Raw genomic sequence first — 14,235 nt, 5'->3', positions numbered from 1 at the left:
GATCCAACGGAAAACCCCAAAACCAAAAAACGAAGCCCCATACTCCTTACCATAAGCTGGCGAGAAATCCTGTTGGACAAGGACTCTTGATCAAGCTTCCCTGCCCCTACCAACGAACCCAGCCACCCCCACTGTTGTGCACCCTAAGGACCCAGGCCCCAGGACCACGCCACCAGCCTGCAAACAAGCCCAGAACCCAGCACGCATTCCCTTGATTCTCGGGTGGGAGTCATAGCTTGCCAGGACCCTTCCAGCTTGACGCGGTCCTAGCATGGCTAGGACTCTCTCCCTAACTCACCCACGACCTTGGCTAACCCTGGAACTAGCCAACCAAGCCCTAGACCCTGCAACCATAAATGAACCCCTTTGCTCCATGACAGCAAGTTGCTGCACAGCTTGTGTTCTATTGCATGTGTGGTGTTAGGTGATTATCTAGGACTCTAAATCCCGTGCAAAATCGTGCCTAAACATAACTATATCATGGCAGCCCGTCTATACATGTAAACGACAAAGTTTGAATCAAAATCATGCTTGGAATTTCATGGATTGCATATAAAAACGAAAATAATTCAAAGTGTCACTTGTTTCCAAAATTTTCATGCATAAAAATATAATATGATTTCATGATGGTTTTAAGGGAAGAATAGGTGTTCGTATGGCGTAATTTACGCACGAAAATCATTGACGTGAAGAAGAACGGCAGCAAGAACCTGGCTAAGACTTTCCTTTGGCAATGCTCGAAAGTTTGCCTCAATTTTTAAGCATGTGTAGGCGTGTAATCTAGGTATTTTCAGAAGAGTGGCCGTGTGCTTTTGAAGAATCGTTGTGGGTTATGGGAAAGGTTTAATATTAATATACTTAATTAAACACAACAAGGCTTTAGGCTATTAAGCCCCTAATTAAGCCATAGTCATTAGAATTAAATAAAATATTAGTAAAGTTTTGGTAAAAATGTTGGGAATTAAATAAGCCGATTTGCCAAAAAGTTCGTATTTTTTATTGAAAAACCAACAGATAAAATTTACGTCCGGCGTATAAAATCAAATGCAAGTATCGAAATTTAAGGGACCAAAATGAAATATTCGAAAGATTGGGACCTAAGGGCAATTTACGAACGTTAAAGGGCTGAATCAGAATTTTCGAAATAATATAAGGATTTATTTGTTGTCCATCGCCGCCCGAGCCACACGTACTCGAGGGATATAAGAATAAACATCCACTCAATGTCGGGTGCGATCATACCACACTAATGCATCGGATCCCATCAGAACTCGGAAGTTAAGCGTGCTTGGGCGAGAGCAGTACTAGGATGGGTGACCCCCCGGGATCAATCCTCGTGTTGCACCTTTTTCGTGTTTTTCTATTTTGGATTACTTGTTCACAGATAATTTTCGGCTCAAATCATCTGAATCTGGATCAGGACCAATAAGACCTGTGAAATCAACGTAGCTCGGGCACTGCCGGATTTGGACAAAATTGTAGGCTAATTCGTATGTAAACGAGAAAATGAACGAGACTCATTACTCCGCAATGAGCTGGCGAGATTTTATCCGAATTCCTTCTCTAAGACCCTCTAATTTGCGATTTTCCGCTTCTGTTAAGCTTCCTTTCCTCGAGAAATCTGTTTAGGAAGTCCGAAATTCGATTCCGGTTCAATTTTATCGTAACCCAGGCAAAATAATAGCTTTACATTCGCTATTTTCTTCTTCTTATTTTTTTTTCTATTTTCTAGGAACATTTTGCGATTTTTTTTGTCGAGAACCGGTTTTGTGCGGAAGGATATGACGAAGATTACACCGGAGACGGTTAACTGATTAAAAACAATTATTTTGACTGTTTTAGCTATAATTTATGTGAACGGTCGCGACATGAGGACTTCCCAGGGAGGTCACCCATCCTAGCTCTGCCATAGCGCCAGAACGCTTAACTTCATGGTTCTGATTGGGCGAGAGCAGTGACGCGTGTTGTCCATCGTCGCCTGTTCCAAAAGTACTCGAGGAATATAAGAATAAACATCCCACTCAATGTCGGGTGCGATCATACCAGCACTAATGCAACCGGATCCCATCAGAAACTCCGTAGTAAGCGTGCTTAGGCGAGAGCTGTACTAGGATGGTGACCCCTTGGGAAGTCCTCGTGTTTGCACCCTTTTTCTATTTTTTATACTTGTTGACAGACGATTTTTGGCTCAAAGCATCTGAACCACGATCGGGACTAGATAAGACATGTGAAATCAACGAAGCTCGGGCACTGCCGGATTTGGACAAAATTTTAGCCTAATTGGATTGTAAACGGGCAAATGAACGAGACTCATTACTCCGCAATGAGCTGGAGAGATTTTAGCCGAATTCCTTCTCTAAGACCCTCTAATTTGCGATTTTCCGGTTCCGTTAAGCTTCCGTTTCCTCGAGAAATCCGTTTAGGAAGACCGAAATTCGATTCCGGTTCCATTTTATCGTATCCCAGGCATAATAATAGCTTTACATTCGCTATTTTCTTCTTCTTATTTTTTTTCTATTTTCTGGGAACATTTTTCTATTTTTATTGTCTTGAGCAGGGTCTGTGCGGAAGGGTATAACGCATATTACTCCGGAGGACGGTTAACTCATTAAAAACAATTATTTCGACTGTTTTAGCTATAATTTACGTAAACGGTCGAGACACAAGGACTTCACAGGGATGTCACCCATCCTAGCTCTGCCATCGCGCCTGAACGCTTAACTTCATGGTTCTGAATGGGCGAGAGCAGTGCCGCGTGTTGTCCATCGCAGCCCGCTCCACACGTACTCAAGGGATATAAGAATAAACATCCCACTCAATGTCGGGTGCGATCATACCATCATTAATGCACCGGATCCCGTCAGAACTCCGAAGTTAAGCGTGCTTGGCCGAGAGCAGTACTAGTATGGGTGACCCCCTGGGAAGTCCTCGTGTTGCACCCCTTTTCGTGTTTTTCTTTTTTTGATTACATGTTGACAGACAATTTTCGTCTCAAATCATCTGAATCTCGATCGGGACCAGATAAGACATATGAAATCAACGTAGCTCGGGCACTGCCGAATTTGGACAAAATTATAGCCTAATTTGATTGTAAACAGGCAAACAAACGAGACTCATTGCTCCGCAATGAGCTGGCGAGATTTTAGCCAAATTCCTTCTCTAAGCCCCTTTAATTTGCGATTTTCCGCTTCTGTTAAGCTTCCGTTTCCTCGAGAAATCCGTTTAGGAAGTCCAAAATTCGATTCCGGTTCCATTTTATCGTATCCCAGTCATAATAATAGCTTTCCATTCGCTATTTTTTCTTCTTATTTTTTTTTCTATTTTCTGGGAACATTTTGCTATTTTTATTGTCTTGAGCAGGGTCTGTGCGGAAGGGTATAACGCATATTACTCCGGAGGACGGTTAACTCATTAAAAACAATTATTTCGACTGTTTTATCCATAGTTTACGTAAACGATCGCAACACGAGTACTTCCCTGGGAGGTCACCCATCTTAGCTCTGCCATCGCGCCAGATCGCTTAACTTCATGGTTTTGATTGGGCGAGAGCAGTGCCGCGTGTTGTCCATCGCCGCCCGCGCCGCACGTACTCGAGGGATATAAGAATAAACATCCCACTCAATGTCAGGTGCGATCATACCAGCACTAATGCACCGGATCCCATCAGAACTCCGAAGTAAGCGTGCTTGGGCGAGAACAGTACTAGGATGGATGACCCTTGGGAAGTCCTCTGTTGCACCCCGTTTCGTGTTTTTCTATTTTAGATTATTTGTTGACAGGACGATTTTCGACTCAAATCATCTGAATCTCGATCGGACCAGATAGACATGTGAAATCAACGTAGCTCGGGCACTGTCGGATTTGGACAAAATTGTAGCCTAATTTGATTGTAAACGGGCAAACAAACGAGACTCATTACTCCGCAATGAGCTGGCGAGAATTTAGCCGAATTCCTTCTCCAAGACACTCTAATTTGCGATTTTACGCTTCTGTTAAGCTTCCGTTTACTCGAAAAATCCGTTTAGGAAGTCCGAAATTCGATTTCGGTTCTATTTTATCGTATCCCAGGCATAATAATAGCTTTACATTCGCTATTTTCTTCTTCTTATTTTTCTTTTCTATTTCCTGGGAACATTTAGCGATTTTTTTTGTCGTGAGCCGGTTTTGTGTGGAAGGGTATGACGCAGATTACACCAGAGACGGTTGACTCATTAAAAACAATTATTTCGACAGTTTTAGCTATAATTTCCTCGAGAAATCCGCTTAGGAAGTTCTAAATTCGATTCCAGTTTCATTTTATCATATTCAGGCATAATAATAGCTTTACATTTGCTATTTTCTTCTTCTTATTTTTTTTTCTATTTTCTGGGAACATTTAGCGATTTTTGTTGTCTTGAACAGGTTCTGTGCGGAAGGGTATGACTCATATTATTCCGGAGACGGTTAACTCAGTAAAAATAATTATTTCGACTGTTTTATCCATAATTTACGTAAACGGTCGCGACACATGGACTTCCCAGGGAGGTCACCCATCCTAGCTCTGCCATCGCGCCAGAACGCTTTACTTCATGGTTCTGATTGGGCGAGAGCAGTGCCGCGTTTTGTCCATCGCCGCCCGCTCCACAAGTACTCGAGGGATATAAGAATAAACATCCCACTCAATGTCGGGTGCGATCATACCAGCACTAATGCACCGGATCCCATCAGAACTTCGAAGTTAAGCCCGCTTGGGCGAGAGCAGTACTAGGATGGGTGACCCCCTTGGAAGTCCTCGTGTTGCACCCCTTTTCGTGTTTTTCTATTTTTGATTACTTGTTGACAGACGATTTTCGGCTCAAATCATCTGAATCTTGATCGGGACCAGATAAGACATGTGAAATCAACGTAGCTCGGGCACTGCCGGATTTGAACAAAATTGTAGGCTAATTTGATTGTAAACGGGCAAACGAGCTCGCGAGATTTTAGCCGAATTCTTTCTCTAAGACCCTCTAATTTGTGATTTTCCGCTTCTGTTAAGCTTCCGTTTTCTCAAGAAATCCGCTTAGAATGTCCGAAATTCGATTCCAGTTCCATTTTATCGTATCCCAGGCATAATAATAGCTTAACATTCGCTATTTTATTCTTCATATTTTTTTTTCTATTTTTCTGGGAACATTTAGCGATTTTTGTTGTCTTGAGCAGGTTCTGTGCGGAAGGGTGTGACGCATATTACGGCGGAGATGGTTAACTCATTAAAAACAATTATTTCGATTGTTTTATCCATAATTTACGTAAAGGGTTGCGACACGAGGACTTCCCAGGGAGGTCACCTATCCTAGCTCTGCCATCGCGCCAGAACGCTTAACTTCATGGTTCTGATTGGGCGAGAGCAGTGCCGCGTGTTGTCCATCGCCGCCCGCTCCACTCGTAGTCGAGGGATATAAGAATAAACATCCCACTCAATGTCGGGTGTGATCATACCTGCACTTATGCACCGGTTCCTATCAGAACTTCGAAGTTAAGCGTGCTTGGGCGAGAGCAGTACTATGATGGGTGAACCCCTGGAAAGTCCTCGTGTTGCACCCCTTTTCGTGTTTTTCAATTTTTGATTACTTGTTGACAGACGATTTTCGGCTCAAATCGTCTGAATCGCGATCGAGAGCAGATAAGACATGTGAAATCAACGTAGCTCGGGCACTGCCAGATTTGGACAAAATTGTAGCCTAATTTGATTGTAATCAGGCAAACGAACGAGACTCGTTACTCCGCAATGAGCTGACGAGATTTTAGCCGAATTACTTCTCTAAGACCCTCTAATTTGCGATTTTCCGCTTCTGTTAAGCTTCCGTTTCCTCGAGAAATCCGCTTAGGAAGTCCGAAATTCGATTCCGTTCTATTTTATCGTATCTCAGGCATAATAATAGCTTTACATTCGCTATTTTCTTCTTCTTATTTTTTTTTCTATTTTCTGGGAACATTTCGTGATTTTTGTTGCCGTGAGCCGGTTCTGTGCGGAATGGTATGACGCAGATTACTCCGGAGACGGTTAACTCATTAAAAACAATTATTTCGACTGTTTTATCCATTATTTACGTAAACGGTCGCGACACGAGGACTTCCCAGGGAGGTCACCCATCCTAGCTCTGCCATCACGCCAGAACGCTTAACTTCATGGTTCTGATTGGGCGAGAGCAGTGCCAGGGGTTGTCCATCGCCTCCCGCTTCACACGTATTCGAGGTAAATAAGAATAAATATCCCAATCAATGTCGTGTGCGATCATACCAGCACTAATGCACTGGATCCCATCAGAACTTCGAATTTAAACGTGCTTGGACGAAAGCAGTACTAGGATGGGTGACCTCCTGGGAAGTCCTTGTGTTGCACTCTTTTTCGTGTTTTTCTATTTTTGATTACTTGTTGGCAGACGATTTTGAGCTCAAACCATCTGAATCTCGATCGGGAGCAGATAAGACATGTGAAATAAACGTAGCTCGGGCACTGCCGGATTTTGACAAAATTGTAGCCTAATTTGATTGTAAACGGGCAAACGAACGAGACTCGTTACTCCGCAATGAGCTGGTGAGATTTTAGCCGAATTCCTTCTCCAAGACCCTCTAATTTGCGATTTTACGCTTCTGTTAAGCTTCCGTTTCCTCGAAAAATCCTTTTAGGAAGTCCGAAATTCGATTCCGGTTCTATTTTATAGTATCCCAAGCATAATAATAGCTTTACATTCGCTATTTTCTTCTTCTTATTTTTCTTTTCTATTTCCTGGGAACATTTAGCGATTTTTTTTGTCGTGAGCCGGTTTTGTGCGGAAGGGTATGACGCAGATTACACCAGAGACGGTTAACTCATTAAAAACAATTATTTCGACAGTTTTAGCTATAATTTACGTAAACGGTCGAGACACGAGGACTTCACAGTGAGGTCACCCATCCTAGATCTGCCATCGCGCCAGAACGCTTAACTTCATGGTTCTGATTGGGCGAGAGCAGTGCCGCGTGTTGTCCATCGCCGCCCGCTCCACAAGTACTCTAGGGATATAAGAATAAACATCCCACTCAATGTCGGGTGCGATCATACCAGCACTAATGCACCGGATCCCATCAGAACTCCGAAGTTAAGCGTGCTTGGGCGAGAGCAGTACTAGGATGGGTGACCCCCTTGGAAGTCCTCGTGTTGCACCCCTTTTCGTGTTTTTTTATTTTTGATTACTTGTTGACAGACGATTTTCGGCCCAAATCATCTGAATCTTCATCGGGACCAGATAAGACATGTGAAATCAACGTAGCTCGGGCACTGCCGGATTTGAACAAAATTGTAGGCTAATTTGATTGTAAACGGGCAAACGAACGTGACTCATTACTCCACAATGAGCTGGCGAGATTTTAGCCGAATTCTTTCTCTAAGACCCTCTAATTTGTGATTTTCCGCTTCTGTTAAGCTTCCGTTTTCTCAAGAAATCCGCTTAGAATGTCCGAAATTGGATTCCAGTTCCATTTTATCGTATCGCAGGCATAATAATAGCTTTACATTCGCTAATTTTTTTTCCTATTTTTTTTTCTATTTTCTGGGAACATTTAGGGATTTTTGTTGTCGTGAGCCGGTTCTGTGCGGAAGGGTATGACGCAGATTACTCCGGAGACGGTTAACTCATTAAAAACAATTATTTCAACAGTTTTAGCTATAATTTACGTAAACGGTCGCGACACGAGGACTTTCCAGGGAGGTCACCCATCCTAGCTCTGCCATCGCGCCAGAACGCTTAACTTCTTGGTTCTGATTGGGCGAGAGCAGTGCGGCGTGTAACGTCTCGAAAATCGAAAAGTCCACGTAAACCACATGCATGCAAATTATTAAATTCTTCGGTATTTCATTAAATTCTTTTAAAGCATAAAATGTATTTTTATTTTATTAAATTGTGTTTAATTATTTTTATGCATTTTATGCATAATTCATGCATGGTAGAATTTATTCCATACATTTTATAAGTTCATGCATTAAGGTTTTTAAGTTGCATTTCGCTCTTGAACGAGGATCAGAGACCGGAGAATTTTCAAGAAAATTATTTTTATTACACGATTAAGTTCTATTAATTAATACAAGATGTTTTAAAGGTGTTTTTCAAGAATTGAGATTTATTGGGTATTTTTATCTACAGAATTTTATTTTTACCGGTAAGCAAATTTTATCGAATTAGGAGACTTTTTGAGGGTTCGGTTAATATTTTCAAAAATTTTTCATCACGAAATATTTTTCGGGAGTGTGTTTGGACTTAATGAGACTACTTTTAAGCTTGTTGGGCTTAAAATTCTTTTTAAATCTTTAATTAGAAACTTATGGCCTATTATATTTTAATTAACTACATAATAAATCCCTATGGACCCACTACACCTAACATTACCCTCCCCAATCATCCGACACCCTCACTCCCATCTCAACATTTTCATAGAAATCCCAGCAGCTGAAAGCACGGCCATTTCCATTCAAGGCGTAAGAAAATTCTCCGACTTGATTTCCGACGCTCGTTCTTCGGTTTTCTTGCGAAATATTTTCACCAGGCACGCTTTATATCATTCTTCTGCATCATACACGTTTTATATACTGAGTTTGGTGTTCATGCATGAAAAGTTTCGATCCAAGCTTGTCTATGGAAGATCTTTGATTTTCTTGTGTTTATTGCATTCTTTTTGTTTCAAGTCTCACATTTCTTGAATTGTGCAAGGAGGCTGCCATTTTGTTGATGCTAAGGGACCGTTTAGAGCAGGTTAGTGGAGTCATGAGGCTGGTGTAAGGTTCGGTAGGTTTGGAGTGAAGGCCGAGATGTGTAGCGGCTTGGGGTTTCTCGTTTTCTTTGTCTAGATCGGTGGGTAGGTGAAGTCTGGTGGTGCAAGGGCGACTCTAGACCTTCAACAGTCTCTGGTGGGTCTGAATCATGGTTTGGAAATGCGCGAACGCTGCTGGTCTTGTCCTAGAAGCCGCAAGGAAAGAGTTGGACGAGTTGGGTTCGATTGGTGTTGTGGGGAGTGTAGCGATAGGGTGATCTACGCCTGATTCATGAGGCTGATGGCGTGGGTGCAGTAGGTTCAGGGGAGCCCTATGGTGGTCTAGGAAAGGCTGAGACGTGCCTGATTCCATCGGTGTTGGGCTAAGACGCGAGAATAGGGAGGTAGTGTAGTAGGGTAGGCGAAAGGGGAAGAGGCTGATTTCCAGCATCTTGTAAGGCCTGATCGAATGGTTTAAGCGACGGGTCTGGATGTTTATAAGGCCTTTTAAGTGTTTATTAGGTGTGGTAAAAAGTTAAGAAAAATATGGTTAAGTTTCGAGTCGATTCGGGTTAAAACCGAGACACCGGTCCAAGTTTTAAAACAATTCGGTTAAGTTATAAAATGGGCTCGATTTTACGTCTAGGGATGCTTTTAAATATGTTTTGGGATATTTTAAGGAATTTGGTAAGCTTCGGATCAAAATAATGAGTTTTGGATTTATCCGGGATTTAATCGCAACACGAAACGTTAATTACAGAATTAATTGAAACACTAGATTTAAGCTTTATTAAATTATGAAAAATTATATTTAAGGTCAAATAATTATAAGAAGTCTGAGTTTTTAATTTGGGAATTTTATGCTAAGGTTTGGTTTAATTCGGGATTAAAGTGCGTTAATATGTTATGTTTAAAAATTAATTTAAAATTCATCGATTTAAGCCAAATAAAAATATGGGAAAACTTTTGTAGGCTTAAATAATTATTTGGGACATGTTAGAGTCAATGATATTAAGAAAATGTCAAAAACGTGAAATTTTACGTCCAAGGGCAAAATGGTAATTTTTGGGTTTCCAGGGGCAAAATGGTCATTTTGCACCCGGGGTTAGATGTTGGTCCTGGCAGCGCCATGAGCACAAATTTACTATATTTTAAAGTTTTATGCATCATGATCACGATTTTTAAGAATTTATGAAAATATACGTTGCATGCTTGGTTTAAAGGAAAAATTACGTATATGCATGTTTTTATTAAGTGGTGAATATGATGATGTTTTTGAAGGATGGGAGTTGGTTGTGACTGACGATGTATATGTATACGATGATAGGATTGGAGATATCGTGAGGGAAAAGGCCCTAGAGGGAGCCCGTTTACGGGAGAAGGCCCCAGAGGGAGACCGACGATCGTATTTCCATTGACATGAGATGAGATATGATGAGCTGAGGCCAAGGCTCAGTGGACGGGTAATGCTGTCGCTGATGTCCCCGCCGCCGAGTACCACGGTTTTATAGATGGATCCATCGATAAGTCACAACTAATGAACTGAATTCAATTAAAAAAAATGTTTAAGTTTATGATGACATGATTTAATACGATATTATTTGATACGACATGTTTATATTCATCTTTTAAAGTTTATGAAAGGTATGTTGGCATTATGATTTTACAATACATGTTTATGTTATGCTTTTAAGTTCATGAAAGATATGTTGAGTATGATATTTTTCACTGGTGTGTGCTATGTATATGTACTTGTTATTTCTGGTATAGGTGTGTTGATTCTTTAGACTCACTAGGCGTGTGTGATGCAGGTGAGCTAAATGTTGAGGAGACTATAGGTGCCGAACTCTAAGTAGGCAGACCTGGTGCGATGACACGACCCGAGGACCACATGTTTTCCGCATTACGATTTATGAGATTGAGAGGAAATGAATATTTTCACACGTTGATGATTTTAAGATTTTTATTAGTTTATGTTTTCGTATGATTGTAGATGAGTTTGGTTATTTTTTTACCGTCAAATTATTACGATTATTTTAAATGTTATTTCGAAAATGCGAGCTTTTATTTAAAAAAAATGTCCAGTAGAATTTTAAAAATGAGTGAGACGTTACAGTTGGTATCAGAGCAAGGGCCATGTATAGGGTTGTGCCACCTCCAGTTTCTGCAGCTCAGTCTTCAAGCCTCAAGTCTGTAAGCTTTTATGATTTCAATGTTTTAAATGTTTTACTCATATCACCTGCATGTTAACATGATTTACGCTTTATGATGATTTACGGTATATGTTTAACTGCTTTTATGATTTAAGGATTTACTGTTTTAAAAACTAGATTAAATTGCATGTTGGTTACGTTTGGAATTGGACAGTGTCTAAGAATTCGAATATTGGTCTTTAGGAGAAGTGGATAATGATTTGATTATATCGATTTTTAGGTTAGAAGTACTGATGTTCTACTCTTTGGGGTAATAAGTTAATCTTGAAAGTTATGAATGCTTTTGGGACTTGTAGAATTTCTAAGAAATTATTGATAGTTCGTGGTTACTAGTTGAATTAATTTTTGATGAATCCATACAAGGATTAATGATTCGAAAACTACGACGATTTTTGGAAGTATAAAAACGTAGAATTTATTTAGGATGCATTCTCTACCTAATGGGACCTAAGGATTTAATTGAATTGATTGAGAATTTAAAGGACCTAATTGTAATAACAAATAATTGAGGACCTAAGTGCAACAATAAAATTCTAAGGGACTATTTCGAATTTACCAAACTTTGGGATTAAATTTTTAGTTTTGAGAATTTTAAGGTTTAATGAGTCCAAGTCGAAAATTTTATGGAAAAAAAATGCAAATTTCGAGGAGTTATAAGGCCAAAATTGTAATCTTTGACAATTTTAAGGACCAAATTGTAAATTTTGAAATTTTGAGGATTAAAATTCGAACTTTTGAGGAACACTTGGGTAAAATCAGTAATTTTCGAGGTTATGAGAATTGATCTTGGGTCTAATAAAGTTAAGATTATTGAATTTTATGTTACGAGAAACCTATAAAATGGGATTAGGAACGCCAAGAACTTATGGGTAATTTTTGGATTCTCGAGATTAAGGACAAATTCGGATAATATTCGAGGAAAGTAAGAACTAATTTTGAAATTTTTAAGAAATTTAGGGATTTGTTTAGCTGTAAGTGAGAATTGAATGGTTTAAATGATAAGACTTTTCGGTGATTTGAGCTTGAAGAGATAATTAGAACTTGATTATAATCTGGCTTATAATATAATAAGGAATGACAATCAAGGGCATTGTAGGATGATTCAATATTGGGCTTGAAAATCTAAATGTTAATGGAATAAGACAATGGAAAAAAATTAAGAATTTAGAGTGATAACAATTTAAGGTAAAGTGATCATTTAGTCAAGTTACAAGATTAGACATTAAGTTAACTTATTTTTGGGGACTTAAGGTTTGATGTAGCATAAGTTTTAATCATGATCTTAAGTGTTAAAATTATATCTTTGTTGGAATTTAAATTTTCTAGAAAGTTGGGTATATTTGATGGTTAGGTTACTCGATAGATGCATGTAAGAATTGAGGTGGACACCTCGTCTTGAGGAATTTTTGGTAAGTTATTAAGAAACTTGAGAATAAGTGAATATGTGTGTTGGAATTATATTATCTAATACTATTTGGGTCGCGTAAGCTTGAATTTTAAGTTTATGGAATACGTGTTCATAAGGAAATTTTGGGTGAAAAAATAATAATAATAATAAAAAAAAGAATTAGTTGTGTTCAACATAAGTTATCAATTAATGAATATTAAGATTTTTATCGAGTGAGAAATCTAAAAAGCTTGATATGTGGATTCTAGAACTCTATGGAGTATAAGTGAAGTTGATTTATTAGAGTTAGTCTAATGCTCCCATGGGATGACTTAATAAGTTTTATACGCTAGTATGTATGAAGCATTGAGAATACGTAAGAATGCAACATTCATTTCAACGAGGAAAGTCCAAGGGCCTTAAGCCTCAACTAAATTGTAATTGGGAAGAAAATAGTTTAAGCATGTGATTGATGATAGAAGTGTTTTATTAATTAGGTAGAAGTTCGATAGTTTTATGGATTAACGCTACTCGAATTTAAAGATTTGCAACAATTTAATATTTAGGGATGTACTTGTAAATAATTAAGTTACGTAAGTTTGGTGCTATAAGATAATGATTCGATTCAAGGATCTTAGGCGAATATCATTATGGGTTTGAGATAAGGTTTAACTTTTAAGTGTATCACCGAAGATATAAGTCGATCAGTAAAATCTTGGTGTTAAGATTTCTTAAGTTGCATAAATGATAATGTATAATTGATGAACATTACGTGTATAGTATAAGAAAAGTAAGACGCAATAAAATTCGAACTGCCATTTCTAATATTGGGAAGTTTGAGAAAAATCGGAATTTGAGGCATGAGTAGAATAGAACTAAGTCGCAATAAGTCGTTCTAGGTTGCAATTCGCAAATAAGGATTTCAATAGGCAAAATAATTAGGATTGAGGAGACATAAGTACATCCTAAGATTTATTATTTTATCAGAGTGGCGCAGCGGAAACGTGGAATATTGAGATTCTAGAATTAAGAGTCTAAACTTTGTGATTATCAAGGATAAGCGAATTTCGCGGACGAAATTCAATTTAAGGGGAGAAGATTGTAACGTCCCGAAAATCGGAAAGTTCACGTAAACCACATGCATGCAAATTATTAAATTCTTTGGTATTTCATTAAATTCTTTTAAAGCATAAAATGTATTTTTATTTTATTAAATTGTGTTTAATTATTTTTATGCATTTTATTCATAATTCATGCATGGTAGAATTTATTCCATACATTTTATAAGTTCATGCATTAAGGTTTTTAAGTTGCATTTCGCTCTTGAACGAGGATCAGAGACCGGAAAATTTTCAAGAAAATTATTTTTATTACACGATTAAGTTCTATTAATTAATATAAGATGTTTAAAGGTATTTTTCAAGAATTGAGATTTATTTGATATTTTTATCCGCAGAATTTTATTTTTACCCGGTAAGCAAATTTTATCGAATCGGGGGATTTTTTGAGGGTTCGGCTAATATTTTCAAAAACTTTACACCACGAAATATTTTTCGGGAGTGTGTTTGGACTTAATGAGACTACTTTTAAGCTTGTTGGGCTTAAAATCCTTTTTAAATCTTTAATTAACAACTTATGGCCTATTATATTTTAATTAACTACATAATAAATCCCTAAGGACCCACTACACCTAACATTACCCTCCCCAATCAGCCGACACCCTCAATCCCATCTCAACATTTTCATAGAAATCCCAGCAGCTGAAAGCACGGCCATTTCCATTCAAGGCGTAAGAAAATTCTCCGACTTGATTCCCGACGCTCGTTCTTCGGTTTTCTTGCGAAATATTTTCACCAGGCACGCTTTATATCATTCTTCTGCATCATA

At 38.7% G+C, this 14,235-nt stretch overlaps 5 non-coding genes and 3 pseudogenes across 5 annotated transcripts; all 8 read left to right on the top strand.

Annotated features, from left to right (window-relative positions):
• Window positions 1-1,228: 1,228 nt before the first annotated feature.
• On the top strand, window positions 1,229-1,348 carry LOC142511587 (5S ribosomal RNA; annotated as a pseudogene).
• A 681-nt stretch (window positions 1,349-2,029) lies between these two features.
• LOC142512469 (5S ribosomal RNA) lies at window positions 2,030-2,149 on the top strand (annotated as a pseudogene).
• A 674-nt stretch (window positions 2,150-2,823) lies between these two features.
• On the top strand, window positions 2,824-2,942 carry LOC142516743 (5S ribosomal RNA). Its single transcript, XR_012812523.1, has one exon. It is a non-coding gene; the product is annotated as a 5S ribosomal RNA (ribosomal RNA).
• Window positions 2,943-3,626: 684 nt separating this feature from the next.
• On the top strand, window positions 3,627-3,742 carry LOC142511616 (5S ribosomal RNA; annotated as a pseudogene).
• A 924-nt stretch (window positions 3,743-4,666) lies between these two features.
• Window positions 4,667-4,785, top strand: LOC142516377 (5S ribosomal RNA). The gene has a single exon (XR_012812175.1). It is a non-coding gene; the product is annotated as a 5S ribosomal RNA (ribosomal RNA).
• Window positions 4,786-5,446: 661 nt separating this feature from the next.
• LOC142510176 (5S ribosomal RNA) lies at window positions 5,447-5,565 on the top strand. The gene has a single exon (XR_012808303.1). It is a non-coding gene; the product is annotated as a 5S ribosomal RNA (ribosomal RNA).
• Window positions 5,566-6,248: 683 nt separating this feature from the next.
• Window positions 6,249-6,367, top strand: LOC142508451 (5S ribosomal RNA). The gene has a single exon (XR_012806662.1). It is a non-coding gene; the product is annotated as a 5S ribosomal RNA (ribosomal RNA).
• A 685-nt stretch (window positions 6,368-7,052) lies between these two features.
• Window positions 7,053-7,171, top strand: LOC142507877 (5S ribosomal RNA). The gene has a single exon (XR_012806117.1). It is a non-coding gene; the product is annotated as a 5S ribosomal RNA (ribosomal RNA).
• Window positions 7,172-14,235: the final 7,064 nt, after the last annotated feature.

Source organism: Primulina tabacum, chromosome 10 (assembly GCF_025594145.1).
Source record: "Primulina tabacum isolate GXHZ01 chromosome 10, ASM2559414v2, whole genome shotgun sequence".
Classification (NCBI taxonomy): Eukaryota; Viridiplantae; Streptophyta; class Magnoliopsida; order Lamiales; family Gesneriaceae; genus Primulina; species Primulina tabacum.
Note: the sequence above shows the minus strand (reverse complement) of the source record. Positions and strands in the feature narration are given on the sequence as shown.